At 45.1% G+C, this 18,782-nt stretch overlaps 2 non-coding genes across 2 annotated transcripts; both read right to left on the bottom strand.

Moving 5' to 3' along the window:
• Window positions 1-8,335: 8,335 nt before the first annotated feature.
• Window positions 8,336-8,408, bottom strand: trnak-cuu (transfer RNA lysine (anticodon CUU)). Its single transcript has one exon. It is a non-coding gene; the product is annotated as a tRNA-Lys (tRNA).
• Window positions 8,409-14,531: 6,123 nt separating this feature from the next.
• On the bottom strand, window positions 14,532-14,599 carry trnas-uga (transfer RNA serine (anticodon UGA)). The gene has a single exon. It is a non-coding gene; the product is annotated as a tRNA-Ser (tRNA).
• Between the last annotated feature and the right edge of the window lie 4,183 nt (window positions 14,600-18,782).

The following is an 18,782-nucleotide window of genomic DNA, read 5'->3' as shown; positions in this document are numbered from 1 at the left end:
TGTTTCAAGGTGTTAAGTCTCTTGGAAGTTTGAAGGAACAGTTTAAGGAATTATTTACTGTTGCAATATTTTCTGAGTTATCTTTGAAGTAAGCTGTGGTAAGAGATCCAATGTTTATTTAAGATGTTCAGTTGAGTTCATGGAATAAACAATGTTTTGTGTTTGAAAACCCACGTGTCCATAATTGTAATCCCACACCTTGGGAAAAAGCCATGTGCTAGGAAAAGCAACAAATCCATTAAAGGGAGAGATCGGTAGAACTCTCTGATACATTTTGGGGTTCGGAAAACGCCTCGCCCATAACAGTACCTAAAACAGCCTGTCTCTAAATATCGGAAAGACCAAGGAACTGATAATCGACGCCATGAAGCGTTGCACAACACACACACCCGTCTGCATCAATGGGTGCGAAGTGGAGATGGTCGATAGCTTTACATCTCTGGGGGTCGCCATCACCAACAGTCTGTCCTGGTCCACTCACGTTGATGCAACAATCTAGAAAGCCCAACATCGTTTCTACCTCCGAAGGAAGGACAAGAAATTCGTCATGTCTGCTTCGACTCTCACAAACTTGTACAGATGCGCCATAGAGAGCATCCTATCGGGCTGCATCATAGCTTGGTATGGCAACTGCCCGGTCCAACTTCGCAAGAAACTGCAATGTGGTGAACTCAGCCCAACCCATCACACAAGCATGCCACACGCACAGTGATTATGCCTACAACTCCCGCTGCCGCAGGACAGCAGACAACATTATCAGAAACACTCCCACCCAGGTTTTGACTTTTTACAGACTATTTCATCAGGCAGAAGACACTGAAGCCTGAAGACCCGCACATCCAGACATAGGAACAGCTTCTTCCCCACAGCTACTAGACTCCTCAAAAACTCTCCCTCGGACTGATCTGTTCCCTGTAAGAACACTATTCACGACGCCCTATGCTGCTCTTGCTCATGGATTTACTTTGTTTGTCCACTTGTTCCGCACTGTAACCAATCACTGTTTGTCGATGTACCACTTGGCAATGCACTGTGTCGATTATTCTTTTTTTGCCCACTCTGTATGTAATGTGTATGTTCCTTGGTAGCAGAAAAATACTTTTCACTGTACTTCAGTACATGTGACAGTAAGTCAAATCAAAGTGGTTCCTCTCTCACTACCCGATCAATTCATCTCAATCAGAACGGGGCAGCACGGTAGCCTTGTGGATAGCACAATTGCTTCACAGCTCCAGGGTCCCAGGTTCGATTCCGGCTTGGGTCACTGTCTGTGCGGAGTCTGCACATCCTCCCCGTGTGTGCGTGGGTTTCCTCCCGGTGCTCCGGTTTCCTCCCACAGTCCAAAGATGTGCGGGTTAGGTGGATTGGCCATGATAAATTGCCCTGAGTGTCCAAAATTGCCCTTAGTGTTGGTTGAGGTTACTGGGTTATGGAGATAGGGTGGCGGTGTTGACCTTGGGTATGGTGCTCTTTCCAAGAGCCGGTGCAGACTCGATGGGCCGAATGGCCTCCTTCTGCACTGTAAATTCAATGTATGTCTATGTGTAAAAAGAACAAAACTGAATTTTGAATTCTCGCTTTTCCAACACAGCTCGATGCAATCCGGCCTCACAACCTGGAATGGATTTGCACGTCAGTGATTGCAGATCCATCATAGAAAAATGAGTCCCACTTCCGAGAAAACAGCGTATGAAAAATCGACGAGGATGGGATTCGAACGCCGTTACAGAGCGCAATGGACTAGCAGTACATCGCCTTCACCACTCGGCCACCTCAACCAACAAGTGCATGCGTCGAAACGTCTTAATTCGTTTTGCATCCATGAACTGATGGAAAATATCCGCCCAGAGTCCAAAGATGTGCAGGTTAGGTGGATTGGCCATGATAAATTGCTCTTAATGTCCAAAATTGCCCTTAGTGTTGGGTGGGGTTAGTGGGTTATGGGGATAGGGTGACGTTGGGTAGGATGCTCTTTCCAAGAGCCGGTGCAGACTCGAAGGGCCGAATGGCCTCCTTCTGCACTGTAAATTCTATGCTCTTTGACTCCAGCCCCGTGTTCAATGTTGGATATGCAGTGTTTTTCAATAAAATGAATTCCCATCACATTCAGGGACTTTTATGAATGGACTGATGTGAAACACTTCAATATTATTTCCAAGATGTTTCCACACAGTGTGAAAGGCCCCCGCTGAAAGACTGGAATCAACCAGCATTTGACAGCAAAAACAAACGCTCCCGGCTTCACAGAGGAATCCGTCGATCATCGGAACACACATTTCACGATGGACATTTTCTGATCATTCAGTTACAGGTTTCTACTCCTGCCTGGCTTTATTCCCCAGGAAATAGGGATTATATTCTTTCAGCGAGTCGTGAAAGCATACTTGGAGCAGATTAATGATAAATTATTGTGGTACGATGAGACTATTGCTGGTTGAAAGGTAAACTTTCCAGAAAGTTCCTTCATATTGTGGTTGATAGCAAATCGGCACCACATTTAAAACAAAACACAGCTTAACTCGTAAACTTAAATTAAACTAATGAATTAATTAGCGATGGCTGGTCAGGTGATGTGCTTGAGCTGCTTGATGTGGGAGCTGGCAGATCGCATTGCGAGCTGCAGCGACCACATCTGCAGTAAGTGTTGGCTGCTCGAAGAGCTCCGGCTCAGAGTTGATGAGCTGGAGTCTGAGCTTCAAATACTGAGGCACATCCGGGAGGGGGAGACTTACCTGGACACTGTGTTTCAGGAGGCAGTCACACCTGTCAGAGTAACTAGTTTAAATCCTGCCAGTGGCCAGGGACAGCAGGGTGTGACTGCAGGTCAGGCAGTTAAAGGGAACCAGCAGTCAGGAACTCAGGAGCCTCAGCCCTTGACCCTGTCCAACAGGTATGAGGCACTTGCTCCCTGTGTGGATGGCGAACAGGGCTGCAGGAAGGATGAGTCAGCTGACCAAGGCACCATGGTTCAGCAGGCCATTCAAGGGGAGGGAGTAAATAGGCAAGTTGTAGTTGTAGGGGATTATATTATCAGGGGGATAGATAGTATCCTTTGTGAGCAGGATAAAGAGTTCCGCATGGTACGTTGCCTGGTATATCTGACCGGCTTGAAAGGATACTGGAGAGGGAGGGGGAGGATCCAGTTATTGTGGCCCATGTCGGTGCCAACAACATAGGCAAGTCTAGGGAAGAGGACCTGTTTAGAGATTATAAAGAGCTAGGATTCAAATTAAAAAACAGGTCCTCAAGGGTTATAATCTCCGGATTACTGCCCGCGCCACGTGCAAATTGGCATAGGGAGGCAAGAATAAGGGAAGTTAACACGTGGCTGAAAGAGTGGTGTGGGAAAGAGGGGTTCCTTTTCATGGAACATTGGCATCAGTTTTGGGACAGGGGGAACCTATACCGTTGGGATGGTCTCCACCTGAACCGAGCTGGGACCTGTGATCTGGCGAAAAGAGTAAATAGGGTGGTCAATAGGACTTTAAACTAAAGATTGGGGGGGATGGGAAAGTCAGGGAACCAAGAGGTGAAGTAATCAGTGGGAAGCGTAGCTGCTTAGGAATACAAAAAAGCACGAAAAGACAAAACTCAGGAGAGGTTACGATCGTCCCAATCCCACAAAATATGACACAGTGTATGGAAAGGCTCAGTAAACCAAGGTCCACCACACCAAGAAAACAAAAAGGGACGGTCAATAGAGAATTAAAGGTGCTATATTTAAATGCGCGCAGTGTACGGAACAAGGTAGATGAGCTTGTGTCCCAGATTATGACTGGCAGGTATGATGTGGTAGGCATCACAGATACATGGTTGCAGGGGGTTCAGGACTGGCATTTAAACATCCAGGGATTCACAGCCTATCGAAAAGACAGAGAGGTGGGCAGAGGGGGCGGGGTTGCCTTGTTAATTAGGAATTAAATTAAATCAATAGCACCAAACGACATAGGGTCAGATGATGTGGAGTTTGTGTGGGTAGAGTTGAGGAACCACAAAGGCAAAAAAAACGTAATGGGTGTTATGTACAGGCCTCCAAACAGTAGTCAGGACCGGGGGCACAAAATGCACCACGAAATGGAAAGTGCATGTCAGAAAGGCAAGGTCACAGTGATCATGGGGGACTTCAATATGCAGGTGGACTGGGTAAATAATGCTGCCAGTGGACCCAAGGAAAGGGAATTCATTGAATGTTTACAAGAGGGCTTTTTGGAACAGCTTGTGATGGAGCCCACGAGGGAACAGGCCATACAGGACTTAGTGTTATGTAATCAACCAGACTTGATTAAAAATCTTAAAGTAAGGGAGCACTTAGGAAGCAGTGATCATAATATGGTAGAATTCAATCTCCAATTTGAAAGAAAGAAGGTAGAATCAGATGTAAAGGTGTTACAGTTAAATAAAGGTAACTACAGGGGCATGAGGGAGGAACTGACGAAAATCGACTTGGAGCAGAGCCTAGTGGGAATGACAGTAGAACAGCAATGGCAGGAGTTTCTGGGAGTAATTGAGGACACAGTACAGAGGTTCATCCCAAAGAAAAGAAAGATTATCAGAGGGGGTATTCGGCAGCCATGACTGACAAAGGAAGTTAGGGAATGCATCAAAGCAAAAGAGAAAGCCTATAAATGTGGCAAAGAGTAGTGGGAAGTCAGAAGATTGGGAAGGCTACAAAAACAAACAGAGGATAACAAAGAGAGAAATAAGGAAAGAGAGAATCAAATATGAAGGTAGGCTAGCCAGTAACATTAGGAATGATAGTAAAAGTTTATTTAAATACATTAAAAACAAACGGGAGGCAAAAGTTGACATTGGGCCGCTCCAAAATGACACTGGTAATCTAGTGATGGGAGACAAGGAAATAGCTGAGGAACTAAATAAGTACTTTGCGTCAGTCTTCACTGTAGAAGACATGAGTAAAAGCCAAACAATTCCGGAGAGTCAGGGGGCAGAGTTGAATATGGTAGCCATCACAAAGGAGAAAGTGCTAGAGAAACGAAGAGGTCTAAAGATTAATAAATCTCCGGGCCCAGATGGGCTACATCCCAGAGTTCTAAACGAGATAGCTGAAGAAATAGTGGGGGCGTTAGTTATGATCTTTCAAAAGTCACTGGAGTCAGGGAAAGTCCCAGAGGATTGGAAAATCGCTGTTGTAACCCCCTGTTCAAGAAGGGAACAAGGATAAAGATGGAGAACTATAGGCCAATTAGCCTAACCTCGGTTGTTGGCAAGATTCTAGAATCCATTGTTAAGGATGAGATTTCTAAATTCTTGGAAGTGCAGGGTCGGATTAGGGCAAGTCAGCATGGATTTAGTAAGTGGAGGTCGTGCCGGACAAACCTGTTAGAGTTCGTTGAAGAGATAATAAATAGGTTAGACCAAGGAGAGCCAATGGATGTTATTTATCTTGACTTCCAAAAGGCCTTTGATAAGGTGCCTCACGGGAGAATGCTGAGTAAAATAAGGGCCCATGGTATTCGAGGCAAGGTACTAACATGGATAGACGATTGGCTGTCAGGCAGAAGGCAGAGAGTTGGGATTAAAGGTTCTTTTTCGGAATGGCAACCGGGGACGAGTGGTGTCCCGCAGATTCAGTGTTGGGGCCACAGCTGTTCTCTTTATATATTAACGATCGAGATGACGGGACTGGGGGCATTCTGGCTCTGTTTGCCGATTTAACGAAGATAGGTGGAGGGGCAGGTAGTATGGAGGTGGTGGGGAGGCTGCAGAAAGATTTAGACAGTTTAGGAGAGTGGTCCAAGAAATGGCTGATGAAATTCAACGTGGGCAAGTGCGAGGTCTTGCACTTTGGAAAAAAGAATAGAGGCATGGACTATTTTCTAAACGGTGACAAAATTCATAATGCTGAAGTGCAAAGGGGCTTGGGAGTCCTAGTCCAGGATTCTCTAAAGGTAAACTTGCAGGTTGAGTCCGTAATTAAGAAAGCAAATGCAATGCTGTCATTCATCTCAAGAGGCTTGGAATATAAAAGCAGGGATGTACTTCCGAAGCTTTATAAAGCATTAGTTCGGCCCCATTTAGGATACTGTGAGCAACTTTGGGCACCACGCCTCAGGAAGGACATACTGGCACTGGAGCGGGTCCAGCGGAGATTCACGCGGATGATCCCAGGAATGGTAGGCCTAACATATGATGAACGTCTGAGGGTCCTGGGATTATATTCATTGGAGTGTAGGAGGTTGAGGGGAGATCTAATAGAAACTTACAAGATAATGAATGGCTTAGATAGGGTGGATGTAGGGAAGTTGTTTCCATTAGCAGGGGAGACTGGGACACGGGGGCACAGCCGTAGAATAAAAGGGAGTCACTTTAGAACAGAGATTAGGAGAAATTTCTTCAGCCAGAGAGTGGTGGGTCTGTGGAATTCATTGCCACAGAGGGCGGTGGAGGCCGGGACGTTGAGTGTCTTTAAGACAGAAGTTGATAAATTCTTGATTTCTCGAGGAATTAAGGGCTGTGGAGAGAGAGCGGGTAAATGGAGTTGAAGTCAGCCATGATTGAATGGTGGAGTGGACTCGATGGGCCGAATGGCCTTACTTCCGCTCCTATTTCTTATGGTCTTATGGTCTTATATTTAGCGGATTCGTCCATGACAAGACTGAAGAACGATCACTCGTCTATCCAAATCGGTGAGGTCTGCCTCAGCGTGAGACAATATTAACAGAGTGAGAACCAGGTTAATTAGATTCAGATCACACGGTTACAATAGAACTGAATCAGGAAAACCCCGCCTTCACAGCCTTGCCATTCGCCTGAGGTATCGTGATCCTCCGGTTAAATCACCATCAGTCAGATCTCACCGTCAACGGGGAAAGCAGCCTATGGTTATCAGGGACTAAAGCGACTTAATTTACTTTTGAACTGGATCAATTTATGATGTCTCCAGGATGTGACTTCCCTCAGACTGATCAAATGATTGGCAGCCGGCAAATTAGCTCCCATTCAGGAGTTACTGGTACCTGAGGCTTAGTTGGAGTATTGGTTTTAAAGGTTAATCATGAAATCTAGAGATGAAAAGCCGGGAAAGTGGGCCTGAGGATCATCATGAAATCATTAAAATGTAAAAGGTGGCCATTCAGCCCATCGACTCTGCACCGACCCTCTGAAAGAGTCCCTATGCCCCAACCACATCCCTGTAACGCACTACCCAACTTTATAAACACAAAGGGGCAATTTAGCATGGGCATTCCACCTAACCCACACACATTTGGACGTGCGAGGAAATCGCAGCACCCGGAGGAAACCCATAGACACGAAAAAAGGTGCAAACTCCATACAGTCAGTGACCAAAGGCTGGAATTGAACCCGGATCGCGGGCGCTGTGAGGTAGCCACTGTGACAACGTGCCACCGTATGAGGTCATAACACGTCATATATCAGATCAAGCATGATCTCATTGAAATACAGAGCACATTCGATAGGCTGAATGGTCTACTTCTGCTCCTCCGTCTTATACCCTGATATTGTGTAAATGTGTTCCGGTTCTTGTGTAAAACTCTTGTTAAAACAACACAGACACCGTATGTCGACTGCGTCTGATTATCTGGCGCAGAGAAGGCGATTGTGGAATACATGTCGTACCCATCAAACTCTGCTACTCTCCTGACTGAGATTTGTTCTGTATCTGTAAATCACAGGTAGTGTTGGCGAGTGGAGGGAACAGTCTGCACCTCAGTCTCTGGAACAGGTTGTGAGAGCAGGATGCCTTCATTATGAGTCAATGTCTGGTACTTTTTGTGAGAGTGGAATTCAGACTCTGTCAGACATTGGTACTGAATGTGAGTGTGAAAATATTTCTGTATCTGTCAATCACAATTACTGTTTGGGAAAAGTGAGATGAATCCGTAACATCATCACGGCTGTGACAGACAGAGAAAGACACTGAGAAATGCAGGAAGAGACTATCAGGACACACACACAATGACACAGAGAAAAGGTGCCGATATGAAGAAACTGTTTTTTTCGGAAAATGTGTTTTCTGCTGCACACAGAGAGGCTCTGTTTGAAAATGTATATCCTGCTGTGTAACCGTGCTCTCTGCTGTGTAACTGTGCTCTCTCTGTCGGAACCGTCACTCTGCTGGTGACAGATCTTCACTGTGGTTGTGTCAAATCGTTCCCTGTTGTGGAAATTGATCCGCCTGAAGCAGAACCTTTCTACGCCATTACTACGACGAAATTTCAATTCCAGATTTGTTAAATCTTGTCACCAAGGGTTCGTTCAGACCTCTGGATTCCCAGTCCAGCGACATATTCTTGCCTTCTTGTTGTGAAGACAGTTCATTCAGCATCAATCTTTTCCGATAATGGTAAGGAAGCGCCCAACATGGGGCTCGAACCCACGACTCTGGGATTAAGAGTTCCATGCTTTACCAACTGAGCTAGCCGAGCTGGTGCTGCATTGCCCATTAAACCTCTTCTTGTGGAGAGTGGCTGCGGTGCTCATTCGGAGGGTAAGTAATGACTTGTTGGGCCGAATGGCTTTCTGCGCTGGAGAATCTACGATTCTATGAAGCAAGGAGGTTGATGCGTTCAAATGCTTCTGCTATAATGTCCACTCCTGACACCATGTAGAAATGGTCGTCTTTGAATCACTGGAAATCAAGGAGTTGTAATAAAAAAATAGTTGATTTAATAATTGAGCTGCTCCTCCTGGCTTGTTCTCTGACCGCGATCCGGGAAGAATTGCAGGAATCCAGACACGTGATCATTTTAGTTGCGTCATCACGTGACCATTCGGTCTCCACTGGTCTCCCTCGGTGCTCTAATTTCTAGATTCATCATTTTAATTTTCATCCAGACTGGGAAGTTTAGTGCTGCTGCATTTGAAAAGGAACATGAATTTCTAATATTTTTACAATGTAACTGATGTTGTTACACAAACTATTTAATCAGTGGAATTGTGCGTTTAGGGAACTCAGATTTTCGAATATCTGAAGGCTTCTTTCCAAATCGAATGGTTATTTTCCACAAGATTCAACCCCTCCTCACATAAACCCCGCGGACGCTTTGATCGCTTGAATGCAATTACTTCCTGGAGTGATTCCAGGCCGGTTTTAGAATGTATTCTATCGACCAAATTACTGTTGAATGATGCAGCTGTGATGGCCGAGTGGTCAAGTCGTTGGACTTCAAATCCAATAGCGTTTCCCCCCCCCGCAGATTCAACTGTGATTCGAAATGTTTGTTCAACTCCCCGGAAAAGCTGCCGGCTCGACAATGAATCGGAATTTCGGTTGATTGTCTGTTAACGGTATTAACATTTATCGAATTCAGTTTTTTAGAAAAACGTTCTTTTTGGAAACGAAACGAAACATAAAGATAAATGAGGAGTTCACACTCAAAGCAACAATCAATAAATAATAAAGTTTCCTGCAACGTTCGGAAGGAGAAGCAGCAACGGCAGCGAATGGAAACGTGGTTCGGTTTCATTCAGGTGAATGTATTTCTGTGTAAAAAGATCGTGGCAGAAATGGAACATTTTTAAAAAACATTTTCTTGTTCTCTTTCTGTTGTCTCTCTATATGTTTCTTTCTCTCTCCCTCACTCACTGTTTTTGTGCTTCTCCGGGGGCTGATTGGATACACAGTGAAACTCAGCCCCATCTCATCCCAACTCTTTTGGACCAATACGTCCTGGTGATGGACGGTCGTGAATCAGTAGAAGAATCGACAAACTATTCCATTCTTGCTCTGTAAGAAGTTCCATTCCTGGTTGTGAGGCGGCACTGGGATAAAGGGATCGAGAGAGAACGAGTCTGACTCTCACTCTGCAAATCATTTGGTGCGCACTTGTAGAAAGTGGATGTGTCTGAGAACAGGAGAAAAGCAGATCATGGGGGTGTGATTGATTTTACTGAGCCGGACCTAGAAAAGTGAAGGAAACTTCTAAACAGCCAGCTTCTATCTGAGAGCTGGTAAGGAATTACGGCTGACATTGAGGCAGTTCATAGTGAATTCTTACAGCAGATCGAATCTTGAAGCGGTGTTGGCATATTGTTTTCGTAGAGACTGACATAGTTTCTGAAAAGATCAGTTGTGCTTGTTTTTGTTTTGTCCAGTAGTTTGGGTAATCTATTTGGAGCGGGTGCAGTTGGTCAATATCTGTGCTTCTTGCTTGCCCAGCTCACCGGGCAGCAGCAGCTCCATTCCTCGCCAAATGTGTGGACACAAACGGCAAACGCACATTATTGTATCCCCGCGGAGGTTCGAACGCCGCTCGCAGCCGCTCTGCTCCGGGATATTTACTCAGCTCCATAAACAAACCACTGGCCACACAAATGACCGGGGCTCCCTTTGCATCTCATTGATGGTTTTCACCCAATTTGGCTGTTTCGGGAATGAAAGTAAAAATTTATCGCGTCTGGCAATTAGTATTTTTAAATAAACTACACTAAACATATGAAACAATACTTAATAAATGATAATTAACGAATATTAATCAATATTTAAAAAGTGTTCTGCAACGATTGGAAGGAAAAGCCCATCCCATCAGGGCAGGATATGTTGGGAATGGACCGGAGTGAAACATTCCCAGACCATGTCCAACATGTTTCTCCTCAGTATGAAAACTCCCTGCGGAAAGACTCAAATAGACACTCATTTGATCACATCATGATAAACATCACTCACACCTTAACCATGAGGCCACTGATGAAGTCATGATGACTTCGAATTTCTCCTAAAATGCCAAATGAACCCACTGGCTGGCAGAATTACATTACCCACGTGATTGGCGAAGCGCATCCACAGACCGACTTGGCGAGTGGTGCAAACTGACATCACTGCTTCTGATCAGCTCCAGAACAGAGAGATAAATGTCACATTGTCCTTTCATATTTCTAATTTATAATTGTGTGGGGAAACTGATGGGCTTTGGACGCAATTAAAAGTTGCTTCAAGTGAGCTCAAATCAGCGGCTGGCTCGTTGGCCGAGGGAGACCTGTGCCACACAAAGCAACAGAGTCTGCAGATAGAGAATGAATCGAATATTCACATGTCACACCAGAGAACACGTAGGAGAACAATTCAGCAGTCAAGGGCATTGAGCCTCTGATCTCCGGGTAAGCGTTCTGCAAGGCGGCCTTCAGGACGCGCGACAAGGAAAATCGCCGAACAGAAACTTCTAGCCAAGTTCCGCATACATGAGTACGGCCTCAACCGGGACCTTGGATTCATGTCGCATTACATTTATCCCCCACCATCTGGCCTGGGCTTGCGAAATCCTACCAACTGCCCTGGTGTGAGCCAATTCACACCTCTTTAACCTGGGGTTACCCCTATCTGGTTTAGCACAGGGCTAAATCGCTGGCTTTAAAAGCCGACCGAGTCAGGTAAGAAGCATGGTTCAATTCCCGGATCAGCCTCCCCGAACAGGCGACGGAATGTGGCTTTTCACGATAGCTTAATTTGAAACCTACTTGTGACAATAAGCGATTTTCTTTTTCATTTTCATTTAATCTCTGGACCTGTAAAGACTTAATTACCTGCAAATGCTGGCATTCAAAGCATTGTCTTGCATTTTTGACATTGCCTCTATATATGTATCCGAAACATACCTCTTCATTCACCTGAGGAACGAGCAGTGCTCCGAAAGCTAGTGTTTGAAACACACCTGTTGGACTTTAACCTGGTGTTGTCAGACTTGTTACTGTGCACAGCAGGGGCTGACAGATAAAGAGTCATTCACCACCCAAATGTCGAAATGCACCTCCCCAACACACGCGCATGCCCACTGCCACTGAAAGTTTTGTCATGATTCTGATATGCAGACGTTTTAACGGAAACTAGCAAACAACATAATGATTTTATTCACTCAATAACAATATCAGAGATTGATCATTACAGATTTAGTTCAACCTTAACACAGATTTTCAGAGAATGAAAGATATTGAATGAATGACAGACTCTCATACAGTCCCAGAGACTCTCGCAAAGCGATTTAACTGAATACAAAGACAGATTGTTGCAGAAGATATGTAACAATCCGAAGAATGATTGGTATATTACAAATATGGAATGAATCTGACTCTGCCATATAGTGTCAGGGACTGAAATATGCAGCAATTGTATTTCAAAATTGATCGCACTTAGCAGGGTGGTAGTGTCAAATAACCGGATGGTGCGAATCCTCAATGTGCAAATGGGACCTTGTCGCCACAAGGACTGTGTAATGGTCACTCTGAACGTCAAGACTATGGGAGACAGAGCGCCACAGACTGACTCCTACTTTCCACAGACCACCACTGACTGAATCATGGTGAATACCAAGAGCTGAATTATGTTGTCAACACTCACATAGAAATGGCACACAGAATAAAATGGCGAGATCATTGTGACGTGGCTCTTTATCTCAGAGCCACGTCACAACCAGGAATGGGACTTCTCACAGAGCCAAGAATGGAATAGGTTGTCGATTCTTCCACTGATTCAGGACCGCCCATCACCAGGACGTGTTGGTCCAAAAGAGTTGGAATGAGATGGGGCTGAGTTTCGCTGTGTATTCAGTCAGTCCTCGGAGAAGCACAAAAACAATGAGCGAGGGAGAGAGAAAGAAACAAAGAAACAGATAGAGAGGCAAAAGAAAGAGAACAAGAAAATATTTTAAAAATATGTTCGATTTCGGCCACGATCTTTTTACCCAAAAATACATTCAGCTGAATGAAACCAAACCACGTTTCCATTCGCTGCCGTTGCTGCTTCTCCTTCCAAACGTTGCAGGAAATATTAAGACCATAAGACCATAAGACATTGGAGCGGAAGTAAGGCCATTCGGCCCATCGAGTCCACTCCGCCATTCAATCATGGCTGATTTCAACTCCATTTACCCGCTCTCTCTCCATAGCCCTTAATTCCACGAGAAATCAAGAATTTATGAACTTCTGTCTTAAAGACACTCAACGTCCCGGCCGCCACCGCCCTCTGTGGCAATGAATTCCACAGACCCACCACTCTCTGGCTGAAGAAATTTCTCCTCATCTCTGTTCTAAAGTGACTCCCTTTTATTCTAAGGCTGTGCCCCCGTGTCCTAGTCTCCCCTGCTAATGGAAACTACTTCCCTACATCCACCCTATCTAAGCCATTCATTATCTTGTAAGTTTCTATTAGATCTCCCCTCAACCTCCTAAACTCCAATGAATGTAATCCCAGGGTCCTCAGACGTTCATCGTATGTTAGGCCTACCATTCCTGGGATCATCCGTTTGAATATCCGCTGGACCCGCTCCAATGCCAGTATTAGAAAATAGTCCATGCCTCTATTGTTTTTTCCAAAGTGCAAGACGTCGCACATGCCCACGTTGAATTTCATCAGCCATTTCTTGGACCACTCTCCAAAACTGTCTAAATCTTTCTGCAGCCTCCCCACCTCCTCCATACTACCTGCCCCTCCACCTATCTTTGTATGACCGGCAAACTTAGCCAGAATGCCCCCAGTCCCGTCATCTAGATCGTTAATATATAAAGAGAACAGCTGTGGCCCCAACACTGAACCCTGCGGGAGACCACTCGTCACCGGTTGCAATTCCGAAAAAGAACCTTTAATCCCAACTCTCTGCCTTCTGCCTGACAGCCAATCGTCAATCCATGTTAGTACCTTGCCTCGAATACCATGGGCCCTTATTTTACTCAGCAGTCTCCCGTGAGGCACCTTATCAAAGGCCTTTTGGAAGTCAAGATAGATAACATCCATTGGCTCTCCTTGGTCTAACCTATTTATTATCTCTTCAAAGAACTCTAACAGGTTTGTCAGGCACGACCTCCCCTTACTAAATCCATGCTGGCTTGTCCTAATCTGACCCTGCACTTCCAAGAATTTAGAAATCTCATCCTTAACAATGGATTCTAGAATCTTGCCAACAACCGAGGTTAGGCTAATTGGCCTATAAGTTTCCATCTTTTTCCTTGTTCCCTTCTTGAACAGGGGGGTTACAACAGCGATTTTCCAATCCTCTGGGACTTTCCCGGACTCCAGTGACTTTTGAAAGATCATAATTAACGCCTCCACTATTTCTTCAGCTGTCTCCTTTAGAACTCTAGGATGTAGTCCATCTGGGCCCGGAGATTTATCAATTTTTAGACCTCTTAGTTTCTATTAGATCTCCCCTCAACCTCCTAAACTCCAATGAATGTAATCCCTTTCACTATCATTCCTAATGTTACTGGCTAGCCATATGCTGTGTCATATTTTGTGGGATGGGGACTATCGTAACCTCTCCTGAGTTTTGTCTTTTCATGCTTTTTTGTATTCCTAAGCAGCTGCGCTTCCCACTGATTACTTCACCTCTTGGTTCCCTGACTTTCCCTTCCCTTATTATTTCCTGATTGCTGTTTTGGGTGTGAGTTCCTTATTCATCTGAATATTTCGTTCAGTGCCCCCCCCCCCCCCCCGAAAATGTTAAATATCTGACTGAACTTGATTAACGTTGAAACCGCTTATTTACAAACAATCGGAAAACGTATTAATTTTCGAGTCAGCGGCTTGTGCGGGGAGTAGAACAAACATTTCGAATCACAGTCGCTGCGAGCAGGATTCGAACCCCATTGGATTTCAAGTCCAACGCCTTAACCACTCGGCCATCGCAGCTGCGTTCATTCTGTCATTCATTAGTTATTTGGTCGATGGAATACATTCTAAAACCAGCCTGGAATCACTCCAGGAAGTTATTCCATTCGAGCGACCAATAGTCGGCCGGTGCAGACACGGTGGGCCGAATGGCCTCCTTCTGCACTGTAAATTCAATGATAATCTATGATTAATCTAGGAAAAAGGTTCGGCACAACATCGTGGGCCGAAGGGCCTGTTCTGTGCTGTATTTTTCTATGTTCTAATAGTGCTTATGTGAGGTGGGGTTGAAACTTCGTGGAAAATGGCCATTGGATTTGGAGAGAAGCCTTGAGAGACTCGAAAATCTCAACTCCCTAAACGCACAATTCCACTGATTAAATAGTTTGTGTAACAACATCAGTTACATTGGAAATATATTAGAAATTCAAATGGAACAGGACCACACTTCCCAGTCTGGGAGAAAATTAAAATGATGGAATCTAGAAATTACGGCACAGAAGGAGACCTGTGCAGGCCGAATAGTCACGTGATGACCTGATGACGCAACTAACATGATCACGTGTCTGGATTCGAGCAGTTCTCCCCGGATCGCGGCCAGAGCACAATCCAGGAGGGGCTGCTCAATTATTAATTTAATTATTTTTTATTACAAGACCTTGGTCGCCAGTCATTGAGAGACCAGCATTTTTACATGGTGTCAGGAGTGGGCAGTATGGCAGAAGGACTCCACCGCATCAACCTCCTTGTATCATCCAATCGTAAAATCTCCAGCGCAGGAGGAGGCCATTCGACCCAACGAGTCAACACTGACCCTCCGAATGAGCACCGCCGCTACTCTGCAAGAAGAGGTTTAATCAATAGGGCAGCACCATCACGGCTAGCTCAGTCGGTAGAGCATGGTACTTTTAATTTCAGGATCGTGGGTTCGAGCCCCACGTTGGGCGCTTCCATATTATTCATGCTGAATTAACTGTCTTCATAATATTATGTCGCTTGACTGGGAATCCAGGGGTGTGAACTAAGCCTTGGTGACAAGATTGAATAAATCTGGAATTGAAATTTCGTCTCCGTAATGGCGCAGAAAGGTTCTGCTTCAGACGGATCGATTTCCACAACCGGGAACACATTTACACAACAGGGAATGATTTAACACAACCAAAGAACAAAGAAATGTACAGCACAGGAACAGGCCCTTCGGCCCTCCAAGCCCGTGCCGACCATGCTGCCCGACTAAACTACAATCTTCTACACTTCCTGGGTCCGTATCCCTCTATTCCCATCCTATTCATGTATTTGTCAAGATGCCCCTTAAATGTCACTATCGTCCCTGCTTCCACCACCTCCTCCGGTAGCGAGTTCCAGGCACCCACTTCTCTCTGCGTAAAAAACTTGCCTCGTGCATCTACTCTAAACGTTGCCCCTCTCACCTTAAACCTAGTAATTGACCCCTCTACCCTGGGGAAAAGCCTCTGACTATCCACTCTGTCTGTGCCCCTCATAATTTTATAGACCTCTATCAGGTCTCCCCTCAACCACCTTCGTTCCAGTGAGAACAAACCGAGTTTATTCAACCGCTCCTCATAGCTAATGCCCTCCATACCAGGCAACATTCTGGTAAATCTCTTCTGCACCCTCTCTAAAGCCTCCACATCCTTCTGGTAGTGTGGCGACCAGAATTGAACACTATACTCCAAGTGTGGCCTAACTAAGGTTCTATACAGCTGCAACATGACTTGCCAATTCTTATACTCAATGCCCCGGCCAATGAAGGCAAGCATGCCGTATGCCTTCTTGACTACCTTCTCCACCTGTGTTGCCCCTTTCAATGACCTGTAGACCTGTACTCCTAGATCTCTTTGACTTTCAATACTCTTGAGGGTTCTACCATTCACTGTATATTCCCTACCTGCATTAGACCTTCCAAAATGCATTACCTGACATTTGTCCGGATTAAACTCCATCTGCAATCTCTCCGCCCAAGTCTCCAAACAATCTAAATCCTGCTGTATCCTCTGACAGTCCTCATCGCTATCCGCAATTCCACCAACCTTTGTGTCGTCTGCAAACTTACTCAACAGACCAGTTACATTTTCCTCCAAATCATTTATATATACTACAAAGAGCAAAGGTCCCAGCACTGATCCCTGTGGAACACCACTGGTCACAGCCCTCCAATTAGTGCAGTGCAGTGTAGATTTGTCACCGGCAGAGTCATTGTTCCACGACAGAGAGAACAGTCACACAGCAGAGAGCTCAGTTACACGGCTGAGAGCTCAGTTACACATCAGAGAGCACGGTTACACAGCAGGATATACATTTACAAACAGGGCCTCTCTGTGTGCAGCAGAAAACACATTTTCCTAAATACCCAATTTCTCCATCTCAGTATCTTGCTGGTTTGCACTGAACCTTTTCTGTGTGTCACTGTGTGTATCCTGATAGTCTCTTTCTGTGTGACTTTCTCTATCTCTTACAGCCATGCGGATGTTACGTATTCATCTCACGTTTCCCAAACAAGAATTGTGATTGATAAATACAGAAAGATTTCCACACTGACATTCAGTACCAATGTCTGATAGAGACTGAATCCCACCCTCACATACAGTACCAGACATTGACTGAGAGGGAAACCGAGAATGGGAGGCAATGTCATACTGGACTCGGAACTGTAACTTTCTCTCTCCACAGATGTTGCCAGACCAGCCGAGTTATCCAACATGTTATATTTCTCTTTCAGGATTTTATGAAGAATCTCCATAGCGGCATTGCCCTTGTGCTCGACGCTTCTATTTATAAAGATTGGTCCCGGATGTCTATTGTTCTGTTCGCAGCGGAGGCCAACAAACCAGAAAGAACCAAATTGACCCAATGACCCCGATAAGAAAAGCAAGGGACAAAAAAGAGTTTCTTTCGATTTTACTTTAACAACCAAACCAAATTGAACAGGAATTAAAAAGCCCATTGAGTTGATAAAATAAATTTTGCTTGGGAGGTAATGGTAAAATGGTGTCAGCGGCACGCTGACCACCGGCTGGCTCGTTGGTCTAGTGGTATGACTCTCGGTTAGGATCTTCTGCTGCCATAAAATGAGAGAGATCCCGGGTTCAGATTGCGGACTGTGCAAATAACTTTTTAAAATCTGTACGATCGATATGGTGCCATTGACTGAACTCGGGAGTAGTTTGGAGGAAAGGGAGGGAGGGAGCGAGGGTCATGTTTAGAGCTGAACCACTTCTTCACGCCAGTTCTTCGGCTGCCAACAGTACAGTCGAGGTGATCCAGTTGACCTCTTCCAGAATCCTCCTCTGCCGCTTCCACTGGATGAATTTCCTCATGTTTGTCCACTGGAGGGGTTCTTCGGTTACTTGTCTGTGAAAGCAGCACCGGAAGCAGCTGTGGAGACAGATTCCAATCTCCAGGATGCAACTCTCCAATTGGATACTTCACTTTGATCAGATCTTACACTCTCGTTTAGAGAATCATTGAATAGTTACAGATCAGGCGAAATCCATTTTGCCCACCGTGTCCACGTTGGTCGCCGAGAGCTGGCGGTAGTCCCGTGATAAAAACAGAAAATGCTGGAAAATCCCAGTAGTCCTGGCAGCATCTGTACAGAGGGAAACAGTGTATGAGAAGCAGGGTCAGACTTGACTCGGAACTGTAACTCTCTTTCTCTCTCCACAGATGTTGCCAGACCAGCCGAGTAATCCAACATTTTCCAATTCTCTTTCAGGATTTTATGAAGAATCTGCATTATGAAGAATGTGCTCGACGCTTCTATTTATAAAGATTGGTCCCGTGTGTCTATTGTTCTGTTCGCAGTGGAGGCCAACAAACCAGAAAGAACCAAATTGACCCAATGATCCCGATAAGATAAGCAAGGGACAAAAAATAGTTTATTTGGATTTTACTTTAACAACCAAACCAAATTCAACAGGAATTAAGAAGCCCATTGAGTTAATAAAATAAGCTTCGGTTGGGAAGTAATGGTAAGATTGTTTCAGCGGGACGTTGATCACCAGGTGGCTCGTTTGTCTAAGGGTATGATTCTCGCTTTGGCGATTCTCACGTAGGAAATTCTGCTGCGATAAAATACCAGAAGTCCCGGGTTCCAATCCCGGACGAATCCTGCAAAGCACTTTTTAACACCTGTGCGATCGATATGGTGCCATTGACTGAACGCGGGAGCAGTTTTGAGGAA

Source organism: Scyliorhinus torazame, chromosome 24, assembly GCF_047496885.1.
Source record: "Scyliorhinus torazame isolate Kashiwa2021f chromosome 24, sScyTor2.1, whole genome shotgun sequence".
Classification (NCBI taxonomy): Eukaryota; Metazoa; Chordata; class Chondrichthyes; order Carcharhiniformes; family Scyliorhinidae; genus Scyliorhinus; species Scyliorhinus torazame.
The sequence above is the reverse complement of the archived record's forward strand: the minus strand, read 5'-3'. Positions and strand labels throughout refer to the sequence as shown.